General features: G+C 37.7%; 1 protein-coding gene and 1 pseudogene across 11 annotated transcripts in view; one reads left to right on the plus strand and one right to left on the minus strand.

Moving 5' to 3' along the window:
* ERC1 (ELKS/RAB6-interacting/CAST family member 1) overlaps positions 1-27,726 on the plus strand; it is a 561,256-nt gene that overhangs the window by 483,557 nt on the left and 49,973 nt on the right. The gene's annotated exons all lie outside the window — the stretch shown is intronic.
* On the minus strand, positions 10,036-10,685 carry LOC122892444 (annotated as a pseudogene).

Below are 27,726 nucleotides of genomic sequence, written 5' to 3' on the forward strand. Positions count from 1 at the left end.
TAAGCCTCTGCCTTCGGCCCAGGTCATGATCCCAGGGTCCTGGGATCAAGCTCTGCATTGGGCTCCCTGCTTCACAGGAAGCCTGCTCCTTCCTCTCCCATTCCCCCTGCTTGTGTTTCCTCTCTCACTCTGTCTGTCTCTGTCAAAAAAAACAAATAAAATCTTTTAATTAATTAATTAATTAATTAATCTGATTAAGTACCAGTCAGCTTCCCCTGAACATTGTCTGAACCTGTGTTCTGAATTCCTCTTGATCTACTTCTGATGCTGTAGGGTCCTAGTCAGAATGTGGGCTTTGGACCAGATTGTCTAGTTCCAAACATCTGTGTACCTACTTTATTCATTTGTAAAATGGGAATAGTAATATACCAACCTCCTAGGATTGTTGGAGGACTAAATGATATAATATAAAACCTTTAAAATATTGTATATCGTGGTTGCTTGGTTAATGTTAATTATTAATGTCTGCAACATGAAGACACATTGACAGTTTATAGCATGATGCTCACCTCCCTTCCCTTTCTGCCTCCCTCCCTCTCTTCATGCATTCTCTTTCTCCCTCTTGGTTCTTTTGTTCTTTTGAATAGGAGGATTAGGTGGGGATTCATTAATAGTTACCGTTGGATTCAAGGTATTCTTCTATCACCTAAACTCCAGTTTAGTAGTATTTCCTGTATACTCTCCTCTAAGAAGTGCACAAATTAAGTTACGGTATTCTATGAGTTTTGACAAATGTATATGCATATACTTGTGTAACCTCAACCCCTAGTGAGATACAGAAAGGGGTTAGCAAATTAAGCATCACACAGTAAGGGTGCCTGGGTGGTTCAGTTGGTTGAGTGTCTGACTCTTGATCTCGGTTCAGGCCTTGATCTCACAGTTGTGAGTTCAAGCCCTGCATTGGGCTCCACACTGGGCATGGAGCCTACTTAAAAAAAATAAAAAATAAAGGCACGTAGTAAATATTTTGGTCTCTGTAGCAACTACTGACATCTGCCCCTGTAGTGGAAAAGCATCAGTGGACAATAAGTAATTAAATAAGAATGGCTCTGTCCCAATAAAGCTTTATTTATAGTCACTAAGATTTGAATGTCATAGAATTTTCACGTATCATGAAATAGTTTTTCCCAACCATTAAAAAATGCAAAAACTGTTTTTTGCCAGTAGGCTTACAAAAATGACAGCTGCCTAGATGTAGACCATTTGACCATTGTAGTTTACAGATGTTCTGATACAGAGCATTACCATCTCCCAAGAAAAATTTTTCTTGCCTTTTTCCAGTCCGTACCTACTCTCACGCCTAGAGGCAAACAGTTAATGTTTGTGCGTTTGTTTGACGTAACTTAGTTTTCCTGTTCTGGAACCACATACAAATGGAATCATATAGTCTGTACTGTTGTGTAAGACTTCTTTTACTCAGCATAATACATTTAAAATTTATTCATTTTCTTAAATTAAGGACCTAAATGTGAGACCTGAAACCATAAAAATCCTAGAGGAGAGCACACGCAATAATTTCTCTGACTTCGCATATACCAGCATCTTTCTAGATATGTCTCCTGAGGCAAAGGAAACAAAAGCAAAAATAAACTATTAGGACTATATCAAAATTAAAAGCTTCTGCACAGCAAAGGAAACAACCAAAAAAACTAAAACAGAACCTACTGAATGTGAGAAGATATTTGCAAATGATATATCTGATAAAGTGTTAGTATCCAAAATATGTAAAGAACTTATACATAACTCAACACCCAAAAATAATAATAATAGTACCATTAAAAATGGGCAGAAGACTTGAATAAACATTTCTCCAAAGAAGACATCTAGATGGCCCACAGACACATGAAACAACATGACTCATTATCAGGAAAATGCAAATCAAAACTACAATGAGATACCATCTCACACCTGTCAGAATGGCCAAAATCAAAAGCTCAAGAAATAATAAGTGCTGATGAGGTTGTGGGGAAAAAGGAAACCTAACCTAGTGCACTGTTGAGCATCCAACTCTTGATCTCAATTCAGGTCTGAATCTCAGTGTTGTGAATCACCGTAGGCTCTTTTCATACTGGGCATGAAAAAAAATAGAACTATGATCCAATAATAACACTACTGGGTATTTAGCCAGAAACACTAATTTGAAGGGATATATGCACCCTTGTGTTTACTGCAGCATAATTTACAATGGCCAAATTAGGGAAGCAGCCCAAATGTCTATCAATAGGTGAATGGATAAAAAGTGTGTGTGTGTGTGTGTGTGTGTGTGTGTGTGTAAAATGGAATATTACTCAGCCATAAAAAAATGAAGTTTTGAGGCACCTGGGTGGCTCAGTGGGTTAAAGCCTCTACCTTCGGCTCAGGTCATAATCCCAGGGTCCTGGGATCAAGCCCCACATCGGCCTCTCTGCTTGGCAGGGAGCCTGCTTCTCCCTCTCTCTCTCTCTGCCTACTTGTGATCTCTGTCTGTCAAATAAATAAATAAAACCTTCAAAAAAAAAAAAAAAAGAATGAAGTCTTAATTAAAAGAAACGAAAAAAAAGGAATGAAGTCCGGCCATTGTTAACAACATGGGTGGAACTAGGGAGTATAATGCTAAGCTAAAGAAGCTAGTGAAAGGAAGACAGATACCATATGATATCACTCATATGTGTAATTTAAGAAATAAAACAAAGGAGTAAAGGAGAAGAGAGAGATAAAAACCAAAAACCAGACTCTTTAGCTACAGAGAACATGCTGATGGTCACCAGAGTGGAGATGGGTGGTGGATGGGTGAAATAGGTAAAGGAGATTAAGGGCACCCTTATCTTGATGTTCACTGAGTCGTATATAGAACTTTGAATTACTATATTGTATACCTGAAACTATTACAACATTGTTAACTACACTGGAATTAAATTCATTCATTTTCTTAATTGTAGAAGTTTATTTTTATTGCTGAGTGGTATTCCATTGTGTGATGACTGATTACAGTTCATTTGGACCTCTTGAATAATCTGGCTCATTTCTAGCTCGAGACAATTATGGATAAAGCTAATATGAACATTCTTATACATGTCTTTTGGTGGACATATGCTTTTATTTCTTTGGGTAACTACCTACAAATGGACTTGCCTTAGTATGATAGTTATATATTGAGTTTTATAAGAAACTGCTGCTTTTTCAAAGTGATATTATCATTTTATGCTCCCACCAGCAACAGATGAGAGTTGTGGTTACTCCATATACTTCTAAACATTTGATACTTTCCATCTTTTTAATTTTGACCATTTTTAAGGCTATGGAAAGGTATTTCATTGTGATTTTCATTTTAATCACATTCATTTTAATGCTGCCACTGACAAAGTGATGAACACTTTGTCATGGCTATTTGTATGACTTTCTGAAGTATCTGAAGAAAGTACTTCTGTCCTTTCTGAAGTATCTGCTCAAATGTGTGTTTTTAATTGGATTTTATCTTATTAAGTTGTAGGCATTCTTTATATGGCCTAGATACCAGTCGTTTTTGAGATAAATATTTTGCAAATATTTTCTCCTAATCTGTGGCTTGTGTATTCAGTTATTTTAATGGTGTTTTTTCATTATCAAAAGTCTTTAATTTATTCAAGTCTTATTTATCAGTTCTTTTTAAAGATTTTATTTATTTATTTGACAGAGATCACAAGTAGGCAGAGGCAGGCAGAGAGAGAGGGAGCAAGGGAAGGCAGGCACCCTGCCAAGCAGAGAGCCCAACGCAGGGCTCAATCCCAGGACCCCAGAACCACAACCCAAGCTGAAGGCAGAGGCTCCACTGAGCCACCCAGGCGCCCCTATTTATCAGTTTCTAATGGTTATTGCTTTCTGGCTTCTAAGAAACTTTTGCATAACGCATAGAGCTTAAATATTACCCTGGGTTTTTTTTTTCCTTTTTCCTTTATTGTTTTGCTTCCACATTTAGTTCTGTAATCCCTCTCAAATTAATTCTGGTGTATATTAAGTTAGGGGTCAAAGTTCTTTTTTCCTGTACACCTTTGTAAAAAAAAAATCGAAGATGTAAATATGTATCTATGTTTGTGCCTTCTATTTTTTTCATTATTTAATTTGTTGATCTATATTACCACACTGTCTTAACTACTATAGTTTTGCAGTTTGTTAAAGTCAGGTAGTGTAAGTCTTTCAAATTGTTAAGCTTTTTAAAGATGTTTTAGTGATTTCAGGTTGTTTGCATTTTCGTATAAATTTCAGTTTGTCAGTTGCTTTTTTAAAAGATTTTATTTATTTGTTAGAAAGTGAGCATAGCAGGAGGAATGGCAGGCAGAGGGAGAAACAGACTCCCTGCTGAGCAAGGAGTCAGAAGCGAGACTCTGTCCCAGGACCCTGGGATCATGACCTGACCTGAAGGCAGATGCTTAACTGACTGAGCCCTCCCAAGGGTGCCAGTTTGTCATTTTCTATGACAAATCCTGCAGGAGGGGTATAGAGATTGCATTGATTCTGTAAACCAATTTGGGGACAGTTCATGTCTTACCACTATTAAGTCTTTAAAATCATGAACATACTGTTTCTCCATTTAATTAGATCTTCTTTGGGGTGCCTGAGTGGCTCAGTTAGTTAAACATCTGCCTTCAGCTCAGGTCATGATCCCAGGGTTCTGGGATCATGTCCCGCATCGGGCTCCCTGCTCAGCAAGGTCTGCTTCTTCCCCTCCCTCTGCTGCTCCCCCGGTTTGTGTGCTCTCTCGCTCTCTCGCTCTCTCTCTCTCTCTCTCTCTCTGTGTCAAATAAATAAATAAAATCTTTTTTAAAAAATTAGATCTTTAACTTTTTTAAAAAACATTTTATTTATTTATTTGACAGAGAGGGACCGATCACAAGCAGGCAGAGAGGCAGGTGGGGGGTAGGGGGAGGGAAGTAGGCTCCTCGCTGAACAGAGAGCGCCCGATGTGGGGCTCAATCCCAGGACCCTGAGATCATGACCTGAGCCAAAGGCAGAGGCTTAACCCACTGAGCCACCCAGGTGCCCCAGATCTTTAACTTTTATCTACAGTGTTTTATTTCAGTTGTTTGCTGCTAATATATAAAAACACAAGTACCTGGAAGTACCTTACAACATTGCCAACTTTTTTCCTAGTAGTTTTATTACTATTTAAAAATCTCTTCTCTTTTTCCTGTAGATTTGCAAAAGTGTCTAGTTTCAGATTTGGGAGTTTTTTCCTAGGTTGTATGGTTATTGATTTCTAGGTTGATTCCATTGTGAACAGAAAATATACTTTATATTATTTTAATATTTGACATTTTCTGAGGCTTATGTCTTGACCTAGAATATCATCCATTTTGGTGCACTTACTTTATGCTCCTGAAAGGAATGATATTGTTTAGCTGTTACATACAGTATTCTATAAATATCAGGTAGGTCCAGGTGGTTGATAAAGTTGTTCAGATATTCCATGACTTTACTAAAAACCTTATAGGGTGGGGGAGTCCAGTCTATTAGTTGCTGAGAAAGAAATATTAAGATCTTTGAGTATAATTGGAATTTTTCTATTCATCCTTTGAATTCTTCAATTTTTGCTTCATGTATTTGGAAGCTGTTATTATTTGTATAACCATTTATGAGTGTTTCATACTCTTGCTAAACTTCTTGTCATTAGGAAATATCTTTATTTCTAGGAATGCTCTCTTGAAATTATTTTACTAGTCTTAATAAGGAGCAATATAAAGTGACACTAGAGGTCATTTAAATGTTGTCTGGCAAATAATAGGCATTCAATGAATATTTCTTGAATATTGACTTTCTCCAGCTTTTTTTTCTTAAGATTACTATTAACTATTTATGGTCTTTTATGGTCTTTCATGGTTCCATACATATTTAAAGATTATTTATTTCTGTGGAAAATGTCCTTGGAAATTCAATAAGGATTACATTGAATCCTAGATTAGATTACTTCATGTAATATGGGCATTTTAACATTGTTAATTCTTCCAATTCATGAACGTGGAATATCTTTCCATTTATTTGTGTCTTCTGTGGTTTCTTTCATTAATGTCTTACAGTATTCAGTATACAAGTCTTATACCACCTTGGTTAAATTTGTTCCTAGGTATTTATTCTTTTTGATATAATTGTAAACAGAATGGGCTCCTTAATTTCCCTTTCTGATAGTTTATTGTTAGTATATAGAGACACAAAAGGTTTTGGTGTATTGATTTTATATCCTACAGCTTTATAGAATTCATTTATTAGCTGTAACAGTTTTTGGTACAGCCTTTAAGGTTCTCTGTATCTAATGTTACGTCATCTGCACATAGTGACAGGTTTACATCTTCCTTTCTGATTTGGATGGATTTTATATCTTTTCCTTGCTCAATTGTTCTGGCTAGGACTTCCATTACTTTGGTGGAGAAGTGTGGTAAGGAGGGAGTTGAGGGAAATTGGAGGGGGAGATGAACCATGAGAGACTATGGACTCTGAAAAACAATCTGAGGGTTTCAAAGGGGCGGGGGGTGGGAAGTTGGGTGAGCCTGGTGGTGGGTATTATAGAGGGCACGTATTGCTTGGAGCACTGGGTGTGGTACATAAACAATGAATTCTGGTAAACTGAAAAGAAATCTAAAAAATTTTTTAAAAATCACAAGAATTTAAAAAAAAAAAAAGACATTCTTATTGTGTCCTGATCTTAGAGTAAGCACTCCCATTTTTTGGTCGCTGAATATGTTAACTGTGGGCTTGTCGTATACAACCTTTATTATATTAAGGTATGTTCCATCTGTGTCTACTTAGTTGAGGGTTTTTATCATAAATGGATGTTTAATTTTGTCAAATGCTTTTTCTGCGTCTCAAGATAATCATATGATTTTTATCCTTTATTTTGTTAGTGTGATGTATTGTGTTGACTAATTTTGCAATGTTGAAGCATCCTTGCATCATTGGAATAAATTGCAATCAGGGGTGTGATCACGATCCTTTTATTGTATTGTTGAATTCAGTTTGTGAATATTGTCTTGAGTATTTTTATGTCCATATTCATCAAGGATATTGGCCTGTAATTATTTTTTCCTGTGACATTTTTTTCTGTTTTTTTTTTTAATCATAAAAAGAGTTTGGAAGAGATCTCACTCTTCTGGTTTTTTGGTTTTTTTTTAAGATTAGAGAAGAATTCCTGTTGATTCTTCAAATGTTTGGTAGAATTCACCAGTGAAACTATCTGGTCCAGGGCTTTTCTGTTTGGAGAGGGTTTGATTATTGATTCAGTCTCCTTACTCAATAATGGTGTGTTTCGGTTTTCTGTTTCTTCATGATTCAAGCTTAGTATTTTGTATGTTTATAGAAATTTATCATTATCTTCTAGGTTGTCTATTTTTTTGGCATGTAATTGTGCCCAGTAGTCTCATGATCCTTGATATTTCTGTGTTATCAGTTATAACATCTCTTTCTTTTCTGATTTTATTTATTTGAATCCTCTCTTCTTTTTTTCTTGGAGAGTCTAGCTATTATTTGTCAATTTTGTTTACCTTTTCAAAAAAACAATTCTTAGTTTATTGATTTTTTTTCTATTTTTTTTAGTTTCTGTTTCATTTATTTCTGCTCTGATCTTTGGTATCCTCCCTCTACTAACTTTGGACTTTATTTGTCCTTTTTCTATTTCCTTGAGGTGTAAAGTTAGATTGTTTACTTGAGATTTTTCTTGTTTTTTGAGGTTAGACATTTATTGCTATGAACTTCCTTTAGATTGGTTTTGACATTTTAAACAGAAATAAAGCAAACACTGAAGTAGTCATCTGTGATTTTCTTTATGGACCATCTGCTGAAACATTGATCTTGAGAAGAGCTGATGATGTATGTACTCTGCAAGTCAATAGTAACTCACTAACTCATAGCCAGGGAAAATACTAATATGGCTTGGGACCTCAAGAAGCTTATACTTGAGGGGCACCTGGGTGGCTCAGTGGGTTAAGCCTCTGCCTTCAGCTCAGGTCATGATCTCAGGGTCCTGGGATCAAAGCCCTACGTTGGGATCTCTGCTAAGCAGGGAGCCTGCTTCCCTCTCTCTCTCTCTCTGCCTGCCTCTCTGCCTACTTGTGATCACTCTCTTTCTTAAAAAAAAAAGAAGCTTATACTTGAATCTTTAAAACCTAAGAATTTTTTTTTTGTCTTTTCTTTCTGTTCATTTGGTTGTTAATCTTTTTAGCTTTGGAATGGCACTTTGCTGCTTAGACTAGAAGAGAGCTAGGATTCTTTGCTGCCAGGACCTGTTACTTTCACATTTGTATTTCTGTTATATAAAGGGTGTGTGTGTGTGATTTTGTCAATTCACTTGTGCTGGATTGTGCTTAATAGCTAAGAGTGAGAATACTTTTGGGTATGTGATTTTGATATATCTCTTGTGGAGATAGTAATATTTTCCTGCAACAGTGGGTGTTATCCTTTTCTACTTTCTGCTTTCCTCTTTCCCCCAAACTAATAACAGTCCTGATGAACAGAGTGGAGAAACAAGCATTGTGCACCAGCATTCTCACCAGCCTCACCAGATCCTGAATCTTTTACTCACCTAAGAGAGGTGTGAGTCATCTATACCTATTCAGCCTTATCTCACAGCAAGAAGTAAGAAGAAAAAAATGGTTACAAAAATAATTATTTCTCTATGAACAAAAGTCTCATGCACATCCTCCTTGATTTGTTTGGGCTTTCCAGAATAACTAAGGGACCATGTTGATCTGTTTATATGACTTGGACAGGGGGCTTTTAGCTTTTGTACAGCCTTCCAACTGCCAAAGTTGTTTTTCTCTGATAGACTTACTATTAGGATCAACTATCATTTTTCTGGCTGTAATGCACTGAGCTATTAAATTCCTCAAAGTTCAAATATGTCTGTTTTTCTATTTCACATGAACTCTCCAAGAAAAATGTAGACAGCTGTTTGATATAATTAAAAAAACATTGAATGAAGGTCAGAGATTTCAAGTAAGTCATTAACCTATTAGAACCTCAGTTTATTCATCTCTAAAACGAGTGCGATGATAATATTCTATTCTCTTAAGGCAGGATAATGAATGTGAAAGTTGTAAATCCGTAATTTGCTATACAAACAATAGGTGTTATTTGGTGACCTACACACAGCCAGCACTCACTTCTGTATAGCTTCTGTGTGGTACTTGAAATATAATATAGGCAGTCTTCATTTTTAGTTTTAGAACTTTTTTTTTTTTAAGATTTTTATTTATTTGTTTGACAGACAGAAATCACAAGTAGATGGAAAGGCAGGCAGAGAGAGAGAGAGGGAAGCAGGCTCCCTGCTGAGCAGAGAGCCCGATGCGGGACTCGATCCCAGGACCCTAAGATCATGACCTGAGCCGAAGGCAGTGGCTTAACCCACTGAGCCACCCAGGCACCCAGAACATTTTTAATGGATACATCAAAGGAATGCTGATGAGAGCAGAATATAATTGTTTGATGCCAAATCTCTGTATTTTTAACACCAACATTCTGTATTTTTAAGGTTAGTCACTCTTCCTAAGAAAATCAACATTTTATGAAGCCCACATGCTTTGTGATAGCTTACAAATATTCTCAGAATTCTAGGATCTTTGCTATAGGCCACAGTTTTTGCCAAATTCAGGCTACAACTATGTTATGTGCTTTGTGGATTATAATCATTGATACAGTAAGATAAAGTAGTGCATACTAATGAGATTTGAAAGTTCTATCAACATTATTGTAGAAATAGAATGCTGCTTCTATTTCCTAATGATAATCATGCCCCATTTTTTTCACCATGTTTTGTCTGCCTTTGTAATTCTTAATTCAACTTACCATTCTCTTTTCCTTCATAATTTAGGATGGTCTGTGACTGAACCAGATTTTATCTTCTTTTTTTTTTTTTTAAGATTTTATTTATTTATTTGACAGAGATCGCAAGTAGGCAGAGAGGCAGGCAGAGAGAGAGAGGAGGAAGCAGATTCCCTGCTGAGCAGAGAGCCCGATGCGGGGCTCGATCCAGTGACCCTGGGATCATGACCTGAGCTGAAGCCAGAGGCTTTAACCCATTGAGCCACCCAGGTGCCCCAGATTTTATCTTCTTTATCTTTTACTTTTCTTTCCTTTTTTTTTTTTTAAGTATAATTTCTTCCCACCCCCCGAGAGGATAGCTTTTCTTCAGCCTTAAAAACTCCGCTCCTTACATTGGCTTTGGCAGAGGTGATGGGGCAGCACCTGTAGGTCTAAATCATGGTTGAAGGTGTTTGGTTCTTCTGGGCTTCACAAAAATCATTCCTGACTACCTTGCTGTGAATGGCACAATTCCTGCAGTAATGTAGTTTCACTGACAGCTTGAGAAACATAAAGGTGTCAAAGACGCTTGCTTCAGAGATGTCCCGATGCTGCGTCCTCTACTGTGTTTCAGACAATGAACGTCTTAATGACCTATTCCTCAGGTACACATCAGGCACAGTTAGTGCTATAAATAAGCTGCACATGGTTGGCAGCACTTTTCTTCATGATTATTGTTCCTTCTTTTCTTGGTCATATTGGAAGCAATCACCCAAGAGCTCCACTTTTTCTTATAAAAACATTTTTCCACTGTAGAGGTGTTGTTAGTGTTGGGATTCCTTCGAGATAGCTTCCTCTGCCCTCCTTCTAATAGCCCACTAGGACATTTAGGCTTCCAGAACCCACAACACACTGGTACTCCAGGTGAATTTATACATCTTATTCCCAACTAAGATTTCTCTCATAACTGGTCACCAGCCTAGAAGTAGATACTTCAAACTCCCTTTCACTACTTTTTTTTTTTTTTTTTTTTTTCTGAAAGCCTAGACAGAGTCTTCCAGACCTGGATTACCATCAAAATAGAGTCATACCTGATTCCATATTCCCATTCCAAATGCAGGAAAGGAGTAGGCTTCACTGTATCTCCTAGATTTATATGTACTGTCTTCTCTCTGCCTGTTGGAATGCACAAATACTGCAGAAATGACTATGTGAGGACTTCTTTGTATGAAACCTAGATGTCTTGATGCATATACCTAAGGAAGGGAGATTGAGAAGAGGATTTGTAGTCAAAACCAACCACTTAACTTGGAAAATAGAAAAGGAAAAGAATTACCCATAATCCCACCACCCCGAAGCAATCTCAGTGAATATTTTGTTGTCTCACAGTCCAGTATTACTGGCTTTCTGGTATGTGTTCTTGTCATAGCTATGTTACATGCACATTAGTGCACTTAGAAGTTTCTTTTTTTTTTTAATATTTTATTTTATTCATTTGACAGAGGGAGAGAGATCACAAGAAGGTAGAGAGGCAGGCAGAAAGCGAGGGGGAAGCAGGCTCCCCCCCAGGCAGAGAACCTGACTCGGGGCTCAGTCCCAAGACCCTGAGGTCATGAGCCGAGCCGAAGGCAGAAACTTAACCCAATGAGCCACCCAGATGCCCCAGAAGTTTCTGCTTTCTTAAAAATGTAGTATTACCTCCCACCTATGAAACTGACAAACTTTATTTTCTCTTGTGGTTCTTTATAAGGCCATTGTATTCTTTTTATGGCCTTTTAGCTTGGTGGTAAATAGCATGTTTGGTCTTTAGACCTAATTTAAATGTCACTTGGTAGCTGTGTAATTTCCCACAAATCACTTAACCTCTTCTCTCAGTGTCAGGTTCCTCGTTTGTTAAATGGCAATAATAAAACCTGCAGCAAAGGCTATTGTGCAGATTAAATATAATAAGGTATTTAGTGCACTTAGCCCTTTGCCTGGCACATAGGAGGTAATCAATAAATGATAGTGGCAATGACATTTATAGTGGTTGTGATACAGCCCTAGAATATTTATGAGATCCACTGATGCTACTGTTTATTATATAGATTACTCCTTTCTTCTAACATTACTTTAATTGCACAAGTAACCCACAATCCTGGCAATTAATTTTTCCTGCAGCAAAAGAAATTATTTTATTTTGTGAATCTCTAATTGAATTGTTCAAGTTCACCAGTACTGCCTGAGAAACAATATAGGTACCTCTCCAAGGCCTCAGGGCATGGGAGGTTAGCCACAGGTGTTGTCAGATCTAATTACCTTTCATTAAGTACCCCTGGTGGCAGGTGACTTTTGCTTCTGGAGTTTTCTGACTTGAGGGTGATTTTCAGGCAGTAGTAAGAAGCAGAAGCCACCACCTCTACACTGTGGTTCTAAAGTAATTCTGGACAGGCTTGCTAATTACATGAGCTCAATGGAGGCAGAGACCTCTTAGATTATGTGAGAAAACTGTAAGTAATTTGCTGGAGAGAACTTTCTCTTAAGTATTCTTAAGACATCATTTATAGTGTTCTGCAGGTATATCCTATGTGTTTGTAGTTTCTCCTGAATAATTTAAGGTGGTATTGTCTTGTGACTCACATGATTTCTCTCTCAGACTCAAAATTACAGTGTTTTAAATGTCTCTGGAATATATGCTCTCAGATCCATTGGTCCTTAGTGATTACCTTTGACTAATGAGGAAAAGCTATCTTTTTCCTCTTTGGAGTATCATTTGTGATTGAGACATTCTTCCAGGACAATGAAAATAATCTTATACTTTAGGGGCACTGAGTGGCTCAGTTAAGTGGCTGACTCTTGATTTGGCTCAGGTTATGATCCTCAGGACCCTGGGGTTCATCTCATGTGGGTCTCCACACAGCAGGGAGTCTGCTTGAGGTTTCCTTTGCCCCTACCCCCACTAACACTCTCTCTCTCTCTCAAATAAATAAACAAATCTTTAAAATATCCTTGTACTTTGTACAAAATAGAATTCTTCACATCTTACTTGATTTTTACAGCCATCTGAAAATGTGGGGGCCCTGCAGAGTTCAATATATATTTATTTGAATGAAAAAGCTGGTGAGTTTTTACCCTAAAGGAAAGTTACATGTTTTGTTTTTTCAGTAGGCTCCACGCACGGTATGGGGCTTGATCTCACAACCCCAAGATCAAGAGTTGGATGCTTTACTGACTAAGCGGGGCAAGTGCCGCAGAGAGTTGCATGTATTTTATTTAAGGTTTTATGCATTAGTAGTAGATATTTTTAATCTTTTAATTTCCTCGTGTACCTTAACAAGTTATTTATCCTATAATCTGACAGCATTCATGTGTTCAGTTTCTCGGACTGATCTTAGCTCTAATCAATGTCTGATGTACCTTCTAGAATATATCATTAAGTTTACCCACATTTACCAGTTAACATATGATAGGATCCCCTTTTAATAGTTTTGGAAGACAGGCCGAGCAGTTGCCTATTAGATCATATTTTTATTTTATGAGGTTATATTTTGGAGGATATGATTTGAATCACATTTTATCTGAACTATCAAACAACAATCTTGTTACAATAGGGTTCTACATTATTCCTTTCATTAACTTGTCCTCAGCTTCTCACTAATTTGTTATTTTCTGTACATTCTCTCTGTCTTTAAGATTACTGTCTGTTTTGGGTTAAAGGAATATTTTCTTGGATATAAAAATGCATCATCAACCAAAACAAAAGAGTCATTCTTGTTGATGTGTCTTCCTCCTTCCTCCTGATCTGAGGATGACGAGGCTAAAGTTTCCAGCTGGATCTGGCAGTCAGCATTTCTGGGATAAATTAAATGAGCACACTTGATTGAGGTGTAGCTGGACTGTATCACTGTCTTCCTATTATCCTGGGAGATCAAAGCAGAGCACAAAATGGGGCTTAGTCTTTAAAATATTTGAAACAGATGCTGGTTCTTTTTGGTGAAAATTCAGGTTTTAAGGCAAACCACTTGTTAGCAAGACTTCATTTCTTTTCATTGAAAGAATAGTCAACAGTGAACATATACCACTCTTTTCTTCCTCATTTTCAAGACTAGAAACACAAACTTTTTGCATGAGGAGGTATTTGGCAGACCTAGAAAGCACTTGGACTGTCTGGGTTCCTTTTCATATAAATATAAAATAAATTATTCAGATTTTGCTTTTGGCATTTTGGGTATTAAATGAAAACATCTTAAATGTTTAAATTTTCATAGTCATTTTGTTGATGGATCACTATTTAAAATCTAGCATTCATATGGTTGTATCTTCTAGAAATTGAACCAGGATGTTTATCCCTCGCTTCATGTTTTAACAAACCAAAACACCCATTCTCTACAACCTTTATCATTGACATATGGGTCCTAAGTTCATATAGAATAATTCCATAAGTATGGTTTGAGATTTTTATTATTTGGCTAAAACAGACTGAAAATGAGAGAATTTACTCAAAAATACTTCTTGGGCGTCTACTCCCAATCCATATATACTGCGTTAGGTGTATGGATTTAAATACATGGTTCAACACTGTAAAACAAATAGTAAACCACATATTCTCCAACAGAAAAGTTATACAGGGTATAGTGGGAAAACCCAGGCCTCCATAAAGAGGCTCAAGGTTTACAGAGAAAGTGACCCTTGAGCTGCCTCTTAAAGGAGCAGTTGGCTTTTTCCAAGCAGATATAATTTTAGACAAGGACATAGACATATAAATAGCATAACAAATTTGGTATACTCTTTTTAAATTTTTTTAAAGATTTCATTTATTCATTTGAGAGAGAGAGATAGTGAGAGAGAACATGAGACAGGAGAAGGTCAGAGGGAGAAGCAGACCCCCCTGCTTACCAGGGAGCCTGATGTGGGCGTGATCCCGGGACTCCAGGACTATGACCTGAGCCAAAGGCAGTGGCTCAACCAACGGAGCCACCCAGGCACCCCCAAATTTGGTATATTCTTAATAGTTCATGATGGATAGTGCTTAAGATGTATTTTCATTATTTGTACATAACCTATTACTCCCAAATTTGGCAGCATAGAAAAACAATAAGCTTTTGTCATTTCCATGGTTTCTGTGGGTCAGGAATTCAGGAACCACTTAGCTGGGTGGTTCTTACTTAGAGTCTGTTATGGGTTATAGTCACGATGTCAGTTGGGACTGCAGTTATCCAAAAACTCAACTGAGAATGGAGCATCCAGTTTCAAGATGGTTCATCCACTGTCCATCTGGTTATTGGTAAGAACCTTCATTTCCTCGCCATATGGATCTAGCCACAAGGTGGCCAAGGTGGCCAGCTTCACCCAAAATAAATGATTCAGGAGAAGAGAACAAGGATGAAGCCACAAATGCCTTCTATAACCTAGAATCAAAAGTTAAATATCATCACTCTTACCATATTCTGTTCCTTAGCAGCAAGTCACCAAGACCATCCCACATTTAATGGAACAGAGTATCTTGGGCTCTACTTTTTGAAGGGAGGCATGTCTTAGAATTCATGGACTTATTTTAAACATTATGGAGTGTCAGGTAGGGGGATGACAAGCCATGAGGGTGATGCAGTCATCAGGTAGATCATGAAGACAGATGGACAAAATAAGGAGAATACTGGAGACAAGGGCAGTTAAGATTAAGTTCTTATTTTGTCCTGGGGAGTGATGCTAAAGGCCTGAATGGATACAATTGCAGAAGAGTTAGTAAACTGGGAATATGTTCATTATCAAGAAAAATTGGTTCTTCTAAGAAATGTCCTAAATTGTTTCCAGTTTGGTTTAGAAAATAGAGAACACAGTCTGAAAGCCCAATTACAGTCCAGAAAGTTAATGTGTCCAGAGAAACTATTCGGATAAACAGCAGTGAATAAAGCCTGCATGTTCTGTATTGTTCAAGATGAGAAGCATCAAACTGTGACACACATGGCCATTAAGCTGAGCTACATAGCTCCTAACCATATTTACAGGTCAGGTTACCTCTCTAGGCCTTGAGCTTTTCATTTAGAAAGTAGGGCAAGGAGAAGTGGAGTAGATGACCTACCTGATCTCAAAAACTCCTCCCATCTCTTGTGTTCTGTACTGAAAATGAGTACCAGGTGCCATTTTGATCCAATTAGTGTTTAATTTTTGTTGACCTTGAGAGTGTTTGACTCAATAAAAATATTTGACCTATTCGCCCATATTTAAATCAGAATAAACCAGTATCAGGGAATTTTCACTGAATATTTGCTGGAGCTGAAACTAAGTTAATTCCATTTAATTTCTTTTTTTCTTTCTTTTTTTTTTAAATGATTTATTTGAGAGAGAGAGAGAGAGAGAGCGCATGTGCGTGTGTGACCAAGGAAGGGGTAGAGGGAGAGGGAAAGAGAATCTCAGGCAGACTCTCCCCACTAAGCATGGAGCCCAAAGCAGGGCTCAATACCAGGATTCTGACACCATGACCTGAGCCTCAATCAAGAGCTGGCCTCTTAACCGACTGAGCCACCCAGGTGCCCCCGGTTTAATTTCTTTATCAATTTTCTACACATATAATTGAAAATACCTAACCTTCTTCAATATTCTTATTTTAGTGAATCATTTTAGTATCAGTTCTTTTCCATATTTAAATTGTATAATGATTGGGGCACCTGAGTGACTCAGCTGGGTAAGTGTCTGGGTCATGATCTCCAGGTCCTAGAATCAAGCCTCATGTCAGGCTCCCACCTTAGCAGGGAGTCTGCTTCTCCCTCTCCCCCTGCTTGTGCTGTCTCTGTCTCTCTCTTTCAAATGAATAAATAAAATCTTTAGAAATAAATAAAAATAATAAATTGTATAATGATTTTATTTATCATTCAGAGTTTTGCCCATATCAGATTTTACTAATTACCGTTTTCTGCAATGGAATTTTCTTTCTGTGTCTGTTGCCAAATTCAGTTATCTATTTTGCCAGCATTTTGTTTTGATATTGATGTCGATGCAAATAATATTCATTATGAATTGATTTTATCTATCATTTTATTTTTTTGTCATGATAAGTGTATATTCTCTTTAATCCTCATCCTCTATTTCCCCCATCCCCCTACCCACCTCCTCTCTGGTAACCATCAGCATGTTCTTTGTTCTTTATAGTTAAGAGTCTGGTTTCTTTTTCTTTTTTTTTTTTTTTATTTGTTTTATTTCTCAAATTACATATATGAATGAAATCATACAGTGTTTACCTTTCTCGGACAGATTTATTTTGCTTAACATAAAACTGTCATGTCATTGCAAATGGCAAGAATTCATTCTTTTTTAGGCTGAGTAATATTCTATTGTGTGTACCACATCTTCTTTATCCACTTATCCATCCATTCATCCATTTATCCATTCATCCATCAATGGACACTTGGGCTGCTTCCATAGTTTGGCCATTATAAGTAACACTGCAAGAAACATAGGAGTGCCTATGGAGTTATTAACTGAATTTTTAATGGTAATTATTATTTATGTCTTAACTAGTCTGTGAGAAGATTATAAGAATTAACTAATATTACAGTTACCCCATTGTCTGGAATTGATCTACTGTAGGGATTGGCAAATTTTTTTGTGAAGGTTCATATGGTAAGTATTTTGTACTTTATGAACTCTGTGCTCTGTCACCATTATTCAGCTCTGCTGCTGCAGTGTGAAAGCAACCGTAGGCAATGTGTAAATAAATGAGTATAACTGTGACCTAATATAACTTTGTTTATGGGTCCTGAAATTTGATTTTTATATAATTTCTACATGTCACCAAAAGTTCTTCTTTTCTCTTTTTTTCAACCATTTGAAAATGTAAAAACCATTCTTAGATGTTAGATTATAGAAAACAGGCAGTGGTATTAAATTTGGTCCACTGAATGTAATTTACCAACCTCGAGTCTATTGCTTATCCAGTTCTTCATTGTTCTCATCGCTTCCCATTCTGTTATCTTACCATCCACAGTTGTTGGTTGAGCTAAGGGCAAATGATAGGGTTACAGTGTCCTCAGGGTCAGAATGTCAGCTAAAGTTATCAAGAATAACTTGTATTTTACATGGATTCGGATGCATTTTATAGATGATGAAACAGAGTCTTGAAAATAATAATTGTTAATAATTACTGAAGGAGCTTACTATGTGGTAGACACATAGATTATTACAACTCCGTAAAATGTACTGTCCCCAAAGTAACTTGTTCTAGGTCTCATAGCGAGAATGTTGCAGAGCCTGGAATTAAACCAGTCTCCAGAGCCCATGCCTCTTAACGGCACGGTATTGCTCTCTAGTTCTTCACTTCCTCACAAGAGTCATCAATACAGAGCAAACATTTTGGAGCAGGTAATATAAGTGATACAAATCTGTCTCCGGTGAGGGCAGGCTCTGGGTAAAAAAGCCTTTCTTCACCAGTCTTTGAAACTACTGGATGCCCAGTAGTTAATATGATTACCAGCCAAGGGCTTGCATGCTTATGGCTACATGTTTATGGGTGTAGTACTATACGACGTGAGATGCCACAGCAGCTTTTGCCAGAGAAATACTCAAGTCGATAAGATTCTTAACTAAGATCCTAAGATACAGAGGACCACCAACATTACTTTTATTCTGTAGTTAACTAGCAAAAACTTACATGAGTGAAATAACTAATATGAGGCAGGTAAAGCAGGCAGCCAGGTAAACAACTGTGCTTTCCTAGAAGGTACAAGTTGTAATTGCTCCAAGAGACACAGGGATGCAGGAGTTCCAGCTCAGAGGAGCCCAGCCCCTGCTGATCAAACCATATAGTGCATTGGTGGGAAGAGGGGGGTGTTAAGTAACACGTGAACCTGATGCTTTATTCTCATGCACAGAAAAGTATGATTGTTTAGATGAGCTTGTTAAATGAAATCAAGGAATGCTAAGAACCTCCCAGTACCATAAAATGTATGATACTGAACTCACAAGATAGTCTGAGACACAAATGTCAGCCTTAGGATGGCTTTGCAGTATTCTTTGTTTTTGTTTTTTAAGATTTTATTTATTTATTTGACGAAAGATTCCACAAGTTGGCAGAGTGACGGGCAGAGGGAAAGGGAGAGAAGCAGGCTCTCTGCTGAACAGGGAGCCTGATGTGGGGCTCAGTCCCAGGACCTTGGGGTCATGATCTGAGCCATGATCTGAGGCATTTAACCAACTGAGTCACCCAGGTGCCCCAGCTTTGCAGTATTCTTTGAAATGGAATATCTTGGAAATGATGTGTGGATGGTTTATTAAATAGACAAATACAGAAGTACACCAAACCAAATGAGATCTTACTGCTTAGATGAAGATGGCAGAGACTTCGCTTCCTGTGGATGATCTGAAGCTTCCGATTTCTTGCCAGCAGTAACATCTCATATATATATAAGATTACAGATGCTAAAACCTAAAAGGAATAGAGTACGAAGAGATCCCCCAAACTGTATTTGAGCAGATTGCTTAAAACATGGAGAGAGCTATTCCTCCTTTCAGTTGCTGTGAAAGTCTGTGGCACTGAAAGTGTGCTCCCTGGAAAGAAACCAAGGAAGAGCACTAATGACATGAACAGATTAACACATCGAAGCAAAGGTGTATTTTGCATTCTCTTTTTGCTTTTCCTCTTTGCGTGATCTTTAGAGTTGGAGTTGCTACTTCACTTTTCCATCCCATTTCCTATTTTCTAAACACCTGTAATGTGTTAGGGATCTGATTTTATCAGGAACACAGTCTCTAACCTTCGTAGTTCCTCACTAAACTGTTACAGAATTTGGATGTGGGTCTCTTTATATGGTAGCTCTTTCATGAGGATGAAAAGCTGGGGCTAGAGCCCAGTAGATAAAACAAATTTGAAGATTCTGCACAAACATAACTTCTTCCCCCAGTGTCAAGTCACTAGGAGCCTTCCTGCTCTGGTGTGTCACATAGCTTCACCTGCTTCGGTCTAGATAGACTCCCATTTCCAGGTCCTCGGAGCTTTCTCCCTTGGTCTGCTGGCACTCCATTTTTTCACTTGCTAGCACTCTAACATTTTTCTCCCCAGATCTGTCAGCTCTATCAGAACGCTTGTGTTGCTCTTTCTGACCACTCTGTTCCTCACATTCTGGTGGGACTGCTGCACTCTACCATTGAACTTCACAGTTCTTCAGTCAGCATTTAATGAGCCCTGTGTTGGATCAGAGGGAATCAGGGCACATGGATCCTTCTTCCAAAAATTGGGGGATGGATATGTGTGTGTGTGTGTGTGTGTGTGTGTGTGTGCGCGCGCGCACGCGCGCGCGCATACAGAAAGCTTGGCTTGCCCCACATTACTTAATCCTGAAATCTCCTGGCTGTTACCTTACAACACATAATATCAGCCACATCTTGTAGGATTTCTGGTACTTCTAAGCTGAGCCTATTTTGTCATAGTAATGTTTTTATCCTCAAATAATAATAAAGCTTTGCTAAAGCATCAGCTACTAGTCATAATGAAATGATGATACCTGTCAGAATTTGTGTTTTGCTAAGAAATTTTAACTTTCAGAGAGTGAGGAGGGGGGGGAGATTAATTCAGTGACTGTATGGGAGGTTTTATTCTCAAATAAAGAAAATGAGTAGAGAAAACCATCTTGCTAATTTTTGTTTTTCCCCAGTGGTTTTTTTTTTTTTTTCCACCCAAATCCTGGATTGCTCCCAAGGTAAAAGCCGTAATGTCTGGAAATCGTTAATCCGTGGGATTTGTTCATGGTGTATAAAATTTTCAGAAAGAATTTGCTCCTTAAATATGATTTCCTGATTGACTATGGCAGACATAAATCCAGGAAGGACAGCTCTGTCGGAACAGCCAAGAGCCCTCCCACATTTTTTGGTGTGTGTGTATGGAGTGGAAATAAAGATTCTCCATGTGGGTAGGTCAGGAGGAGAGAGAGGTAAAGGGGAAAGGAGAGAACAGGGATGCTGCGGGGGTGGAAGTAGGGGCCGCACATCCTGATCTCTTGGAATTCGCTGCAAGCTCACTAGGATCCTAGCTTTATTTCAATTTATAATAATGAGAGAAAAAAGTTAAGGGATCACCCTTTGTGCCTGTTGTGGTACTGGTTCTGAAGTGCACCCATCCTCCCAGTTGCCGAGTTCGAAGCTGTGCTCATGCTGAAAATAATGGCTAAGGGCCATTTTACACAGGTCTTTTCTTCCATTTTGCCCTTGTCACCCCCCTGTCGCTGCAGGCACATATATGTGCCTTCTCATGCACACCAGATCACGTGTCTCCACCCTGTCATTTTGTTTCCTGGTTATTTCTGACTTTGACATTAAGAGATCAGATTTCTGTACATAATTAGTCTTTCTCTAAATAGTGCAGATACTTCACTTCTGATATTTATACACAGCTGCAGATCCATTTATATTTTCCTGCATTTCAAGTGAGAAGTAGACTCTCCTTCTCTCCCACCTGCCCCCTCCTAGGCCATGTTCTTGTTAAGCACTGTTTAATGAAGAGCCATATCTTCCAAAGGCTTCAGACACAGAATGAGCCCCTCAGTGGTCCCAGTCTATCAGCGAGCATTCTGCAGTGAACTTCTAAATACCTGCATGGTCCCCTTGTGTTTGCTTTGACACTAGAGTTGAAATAATAATGTGACTAGTGGCAAACTATCCCATTCTACTCCTCCCAACTCTTTTAGATTTACACAGACACACCACGCATGTGCACCTTTAACCTGACCTTGAAATAAGCTAATGACAGAACAGTCTCCTCCGAAGACTGGCCTCTGTTTGGGAGCCCTTATAGAGGTAAACTATCCAATCTTGTAATTGCTAGATAATCATACTTGGCTCTTCTCTGTATTCCTGTAGACTGTGAGAAGGAGCCAGTGGATGTGTTCCCTGTAGTGCAGATTCATATCCTTTGTTATGTCGTTCCTTATTTATTGACATATGTCAAGGTCGGAAGGTTCCTTTTGTTTGACCTGGACACCTCTACTTGGCCTTCTCTTCCACTTCTGGTGCAATTGGTACATTGCGTTAGAAAGAGAAGAAAATGAGATGTTATGACAGATTGTTACCGTGGTTTGCCCTGCAAGCAACAAGCATGTTGCTGTTTTCCAGATGCATCTGTCTAGCAGACATATAATAATGCCAAGAAGTGTTGTGCTTGACTGCAACAAACGATTATAGCAGGGGTACTTGAGGCACCAGACCTCAAAGGATCAGAATGGAACGTGAGTTAAAATTTCAGCACTCAGATATGTGCACAGGCATGCGAGGAGTTGAAGCCGCCATTTTTGCCTGTGGCCAACTGTCTAACTAGTTTGCAGCATCAGCATTCATTTGGCTCACCTGCTCAAAGAATGTGAGCCTCTTCTTCTGCCTCATTATTCTCCCCCATACCTAGGATTTTTTCCACATAATTTCTCATTCTTAAGTGTGTAGCTGTGGAACTTTCCTGTAGAATGGGGAAGTCATTCATCTGTTTGTGCACTTTTAGGTGCACACACACACAAATATTTAAGCCCTGCATTGTTCACTAAAATACAGTAAATGATTTGTTGTGGCCAAGAACTGAACTGAAGGTAGATGCTTTCCCATCCTTAGTAGCTCTTAAGAGCAAGGAGGAATTTTGGAACACACACCTGCTCTTAGCATTTCTTAATCTAAGATCTTAAGATCTTTTTTTCTTAAGATCTTATTTATTTATTTGACAGGAGCTGTGGGGGAGGGAAAAGCAGGCTCCCCACTGAGCAGGGAGCCTGATGTGGGCATCCATTCCAGGACTCTGGGATCATGACCTGAACCAAAGGCAGACGCTTATCCGACTAAACCTATCCAGGCTCCCCAACTGGATGGCTTTCTTAATTATTCTAATTATTGAACTCTCTCATCTGACTACATTTTCTGGGAGCCTAAGATATGTGTCCTCTTAATGGGTTAGATTATAGTAGCTTCTGTGCCTCATAATAGCATTCTCTCCACTTAATGTCCATTTATCTGTACTTCTTCATCTGTACATACTTGTCTGCCCCCTTAATAGTAAATGACCATATTTTTATGTATCTTACAAGTTTCCAAATATTGAAGTAGGTACTTGAAATACCTACAGACTTAACATCCTCCATAAGCATATAAATAAAGGGGCTCAGCAGATTTCTTCCCTCACTAGTGGGCAGGCCTCCAATACTCTACTATATTTGAGTAAAATTTATTATACTGCATAAAATAAAATAGGTCTTAACAAAATGGAGAAAAAAATAGGCAAAATGTAGTTAGCAGTTCTGTGGTTCAGATTTCGGGATTCATTTTATTCTGTACCATTTCCTATCTCCTTATGACTTCGAGTACAGAATTTTTTTTCTCTGTCTAGATCAACAAGTAAGGGATGTTTTGTTTTGTCTTGCCGAAATGGTAATATATGCTTAAAGAAAAATTGACAACAGACTTCTGAGCTGTAAGACTAAGAGGAAATGATCACATGTTATTTTAAAAAATTACTCCCACTTTTGTTTGTACTTCAAAACCCGTAGTCTTTTTTTGGCTTTCATAGATTCATTTAAACTTTAACAAACCATAAAGCCCTTTAAATCTGAAACCTTTGAAGAGAGTTTTTACTTTAAGAAGCAGATATTTCTATTTGTGGTAAGATTTCTGATTAACATTTATTCATCTCAGTTATCCAGTAGTCCCTGGACCTGAACTGCTAATGATAACCAAGTATTTACTATTCCTCTCCTTTACCCAGTGTTAAAGAAAAAAAAAAAATCATCCATTCACTTTTTAAAACAGTAAGACAGACTTCATTCAGGACCATTGTGATAGGTATAGGGATCACTGCAGTGGAGTTTTCAGTGGGGAGAAAGATTGTGTTTAACAGTCTTTGAATACAACAAGGAAAAGTGGAAATTATAGCCAAGGAGCAGGCTAAGGGTCAGTAGGTGGAGGCTTACTAAGAGGAGACTTTAGGGAGAAGGGCGCATTTTGGCTCAACCTACCTAACAGGATTCATGCTAAAGGCAGGCCAGAGTGATCAGACATCACCTGGAGAATGGTGGAGGGTGAGAATCCTGGTCAGACATTGAGGGTAATCAAGTATCAAGGATGAGAGATTCTTGATAAACCAATTTAGCAGGATTCTTGCTAGAGCTGGACAATGTAGAGATGAACTCATATTTGAGATACTTAGTAAATATGTATAACATGAGTTATAGTAATAGTATAGTATACTATAATATACTAAATAATATAGTAATAGTCTGAATTATTTTGCTTTTGTTGTGATTTTTATTTTTGGTTTGGAAGATAAATGTAAGACAGCCACATTCTGTACAATATGGAGAGTCAAATAGATCTACATGAAAAGCACTTACGAAGTGAGGGTCAGGATTTGGAGCCCTTAAGTTTCTTGTCTTTAACTTTAGGTTATCTGTTAATTTTTCCTGAAATTTTGGAAGTTTATTGACTTGCCCTAAAAGAAAGGCAGCTATGCTGTTACAGAATTGTTCTTCAGTAAGTGACTAGTCCTCTAAGCACAAACTCAGTCTAAAGCTATTAAAATTTTCCAGATTCTCAATTTTAACAATAAGGTTTGGTTTTTGATGGAGGTTATGTAGATATATCTTATAAACTGTTCTGAATTTTTTACTTTTTTTATAAGCTATTATGAGGGTACAGACATGCTAAGCATATTTCTGTTGTGTCTCTTGCAGAAGTATCAAATGAGGGCCATTCTCAAATTTATGTATTTGATTCTATTTCATAGGGTTAAAAATGGGTAAGGACTGTAACACCAAAAATATTTAGGGAGTCCACTAATTGTCCGCTTGGCTAGAAGCTGGTTTTTTGAAAGAATCAATAAGATCGATAAGCCACTGGCTACACTAATCCGAAAGAAAAGAGAGAAATCCCAAATTCATAAAATTATGAATGAAAAGGGAGAGATCACAACTAACGCCAAGGAAGTAGAAACAATCATCAGAAGTTATTACGAACAGTTATATGCCAATAAGCTTAGCAACCTAGATGAAATGGATGCATTCCTGGAAAAATATAAACTACCAAAATTGAACCAGGAAGAAATCGACAACCTGAATAGACCGATATCTAATAACGAGATTGAAGCAGTGATCAAAAATCTCCCAAAAAACAAGAGCCCAGGACCTGACGGATTCCCTGGGGAATTCTACCAAACCTTCCAAGAAGAAATAACACCTATTCTCCTGAAGCTGTTTCAAAAAATTGAAGCAGAAGGAAAACTTCCAGACTCTTTCTATGAAGCCAGCATTACCCTGATCCCCAAACCAGGCAAGGACCCTACCAAAAAGGAGAATTTCAGACCAATATCACTGATGAATATGGATGCTAAGATTCTCAACAAGATCCTAGCCAACAGGATCCAACAACACATTAAAAAGATTATCCACCATGATCAGGTGGGATTCATCCCTGGGCTACAAGGATGGTTCAACATTCGTAAATCAATCAATGTGATACAACAAATTAATATGAGAAGAGAGAAGAACCACATGGTCCTCTCAATTGATGCAGAAAAAGCATTTGACAAAATCCAACATCCGTTCCTGATTAAAACGCTTCAAAGTATAGGGATAGAGGGAACATTCCTGAACCTCATCAAATCTATCTATGAAAGACCCACAGCAAATATCATCCTCAATGGGAAAAAGCTTGCAGCCTTCCCATTGAATCAGGAACAAGACAAGGATGCCCACTTTCACCACTCTTGTTCAACATAGTATTAGAAGTCCTAGCAACAGCAATCAGACAACAGAGAGAAATAAAAGGTATCCAAATTGGTAATGAAGAAGTCAAACTCTCTCTCTTCGCAGATGACATGATTCTTTATATGGAAAACCCAAAAGACTCCACCCCCAAACTACTAGAACTCATACAGCAATTCAGCAGCGTGGCAGGATACAAAGTCAATGTGCAGAAATCAGTGGCTTTCTTATACACTAACAATGAAAATACAGAAAGGGAAATTAGAGAATCGATTCCATTTACTATAGCACCAAGAACCATAAGATACCTGGGAATAAACCTAACTAAAGAGGTAAAGGATCTATACTTGAGGAACTATAGAACACTCATGAAAGAAATTGAAGAAGACACAAAAAGATGGAAGACCATTCCATGCTCTTGGATCGGAAGAATAAACATTGTTAAAATGTCTATACTGCCTAGAGCAATCTATACTTTTAATGCCATTCCGATCAAAATTCCACCGGCATTCTTCAAAGAGCTGGAGCAAATAATCCTAAAATTTGTATGGAATCAGAAGAGACCCCGAATCGCTAAGGAAATGTTGAAAAACAAAAAGAAAGCTGGCGGCATCTCCTTACCTGATTTCAAGCTTTATTACAAAGCTGTGATCACCAAGACAGCATGGTACTGGCATAAAAACAGACACCTAGACCAGTGGAACAGAGTAGAGAGCCCTGATATGGACCCTCAACTCTATGGTCAATTAATCTTCGACAAAACAGGAAAAAATATACAGTGGAAAAAAGACAGTCTCTTCAATAAATGGTGCTGGGAAAACTGGACCGCTTGGGCTTCAAATGAGAAGGCTGATTAAGAAGTTGGATCTCAAGGGTGGCTGGGTGGCTCAGTTGGTTAAGCATCTGCTCTTGATTTTGTCTCAGGTCATAAGATCAAGCCCTGTGTCAGGCTCCTCTGTCCCTCTCCTTCTGCCCCTTCCTGCCTCTCAAAAAAAAAAAAAAGAAAGAAAGAAAGAAAGAAAGAAAGAAAGAAAGAAAGAAAGAAAGAAAGAAAGGTTGGATCTCAAAGACCATTGAGAATTAAAAACTTGAATTTTATGACCTTATGTATGAAAACTAAGTTAAGCTAAGTTTCAAATTAAGGCAAAGAGGTTTATTTAGCAATATAAGTGTTTACCTGAAGTAAACTTCAAAAGTAAACTTAATGCAATTTATTCATTTTTATTCTTATGTACATTCAACATAAGGGAACACATTAGTTCCACTATTTCATGATTTTTTTAAAAATGTAGATCAGAACCACACCTTATTCTTAATATTCTCATCAGCTAAAACCAGACATGGCATGGCACAAAGACATTCACTAAAGGTTTGTTAAGTGGTAACTTTTTAGTTTCAATATATGTCATTTGATATGCACATATCTAATCAATGAAGCAAAAGTATTATGAGGATTACTATATTTTTCAGACAACTCTATTCTTTTACCAAATAACTGCATATAAGTGAGAACATAACACAGAGCTCTAAACCTTTGTAAAGAGACTTAACACTATCCTTCATCTTTCTGATCCTGAGATGTGTTATGGTCAAGAAGATAAACTTAGTTATTGGGGGGGGGGAGACTTTGAGATTAGACTGATGTATTTCATTTTCTTGTTTCCTTTTTTACTTTTCAGAGTTAGTTATCTGCTGGGACCTCTGGACAAGAATGCAATTAAGAGAGTAATGTCTCTAGAAAGATAATATGGTAGTTGTTCTGCGACTTTCTTGATGTACCTACATTGGGGGATAGAAGTATAATGGTGACCCAGTGAACAATCAGAACTACCACCAGCATTTATGCTGTTAATATATGGACAGTTGAACCTGCCTCTGAAGGCTTCAGCAGCAAATAGAACAAAAAGGTTTTGTAGCCAATTAAATAAAGGCAGTGCACTAACCACAGAAAAATCATAGTAAATTAAAAATTATTTACAAGGAACACAGTAAATGATCAATAAACCTTAGCTTTTTAAAAAATGGCATATTTCAAACAACAAAATATTAATTATCCCAAAAGCAAATACCTTAGGTCCCAAATAATACTCAGTACCTACCCATTCAGTCTTTATGAAGATAAAGCATTCCTTTCAAAATGAGTTCCTAGAATGTGTTACAGCCAACTAACCCATATTTAGAGTAAATGTCTGACACAGAAACAATAGAACAGGAAGAGAAAAGCAGGCTATGGAATGGACTAGTTAGGAGTCTTTCACTCTGCACAATCCATCCTTGTATTGAAGAGTCA

This window comes from Neovison vison, chromosome 12, assembly GCF_020171115.1.
Source record: "Neovison vison isolate M4711 chromosome 12, ASM_NN_V1, whole genome shotgun sequence".
In the NCBI taxonomy this organism is placed as follows: domain Eukaryota; kingdom Metazoa; phylum Chordata; class Mammalia; order Carnivora; family Mustelidae; genus Neogale; species Neogale vison.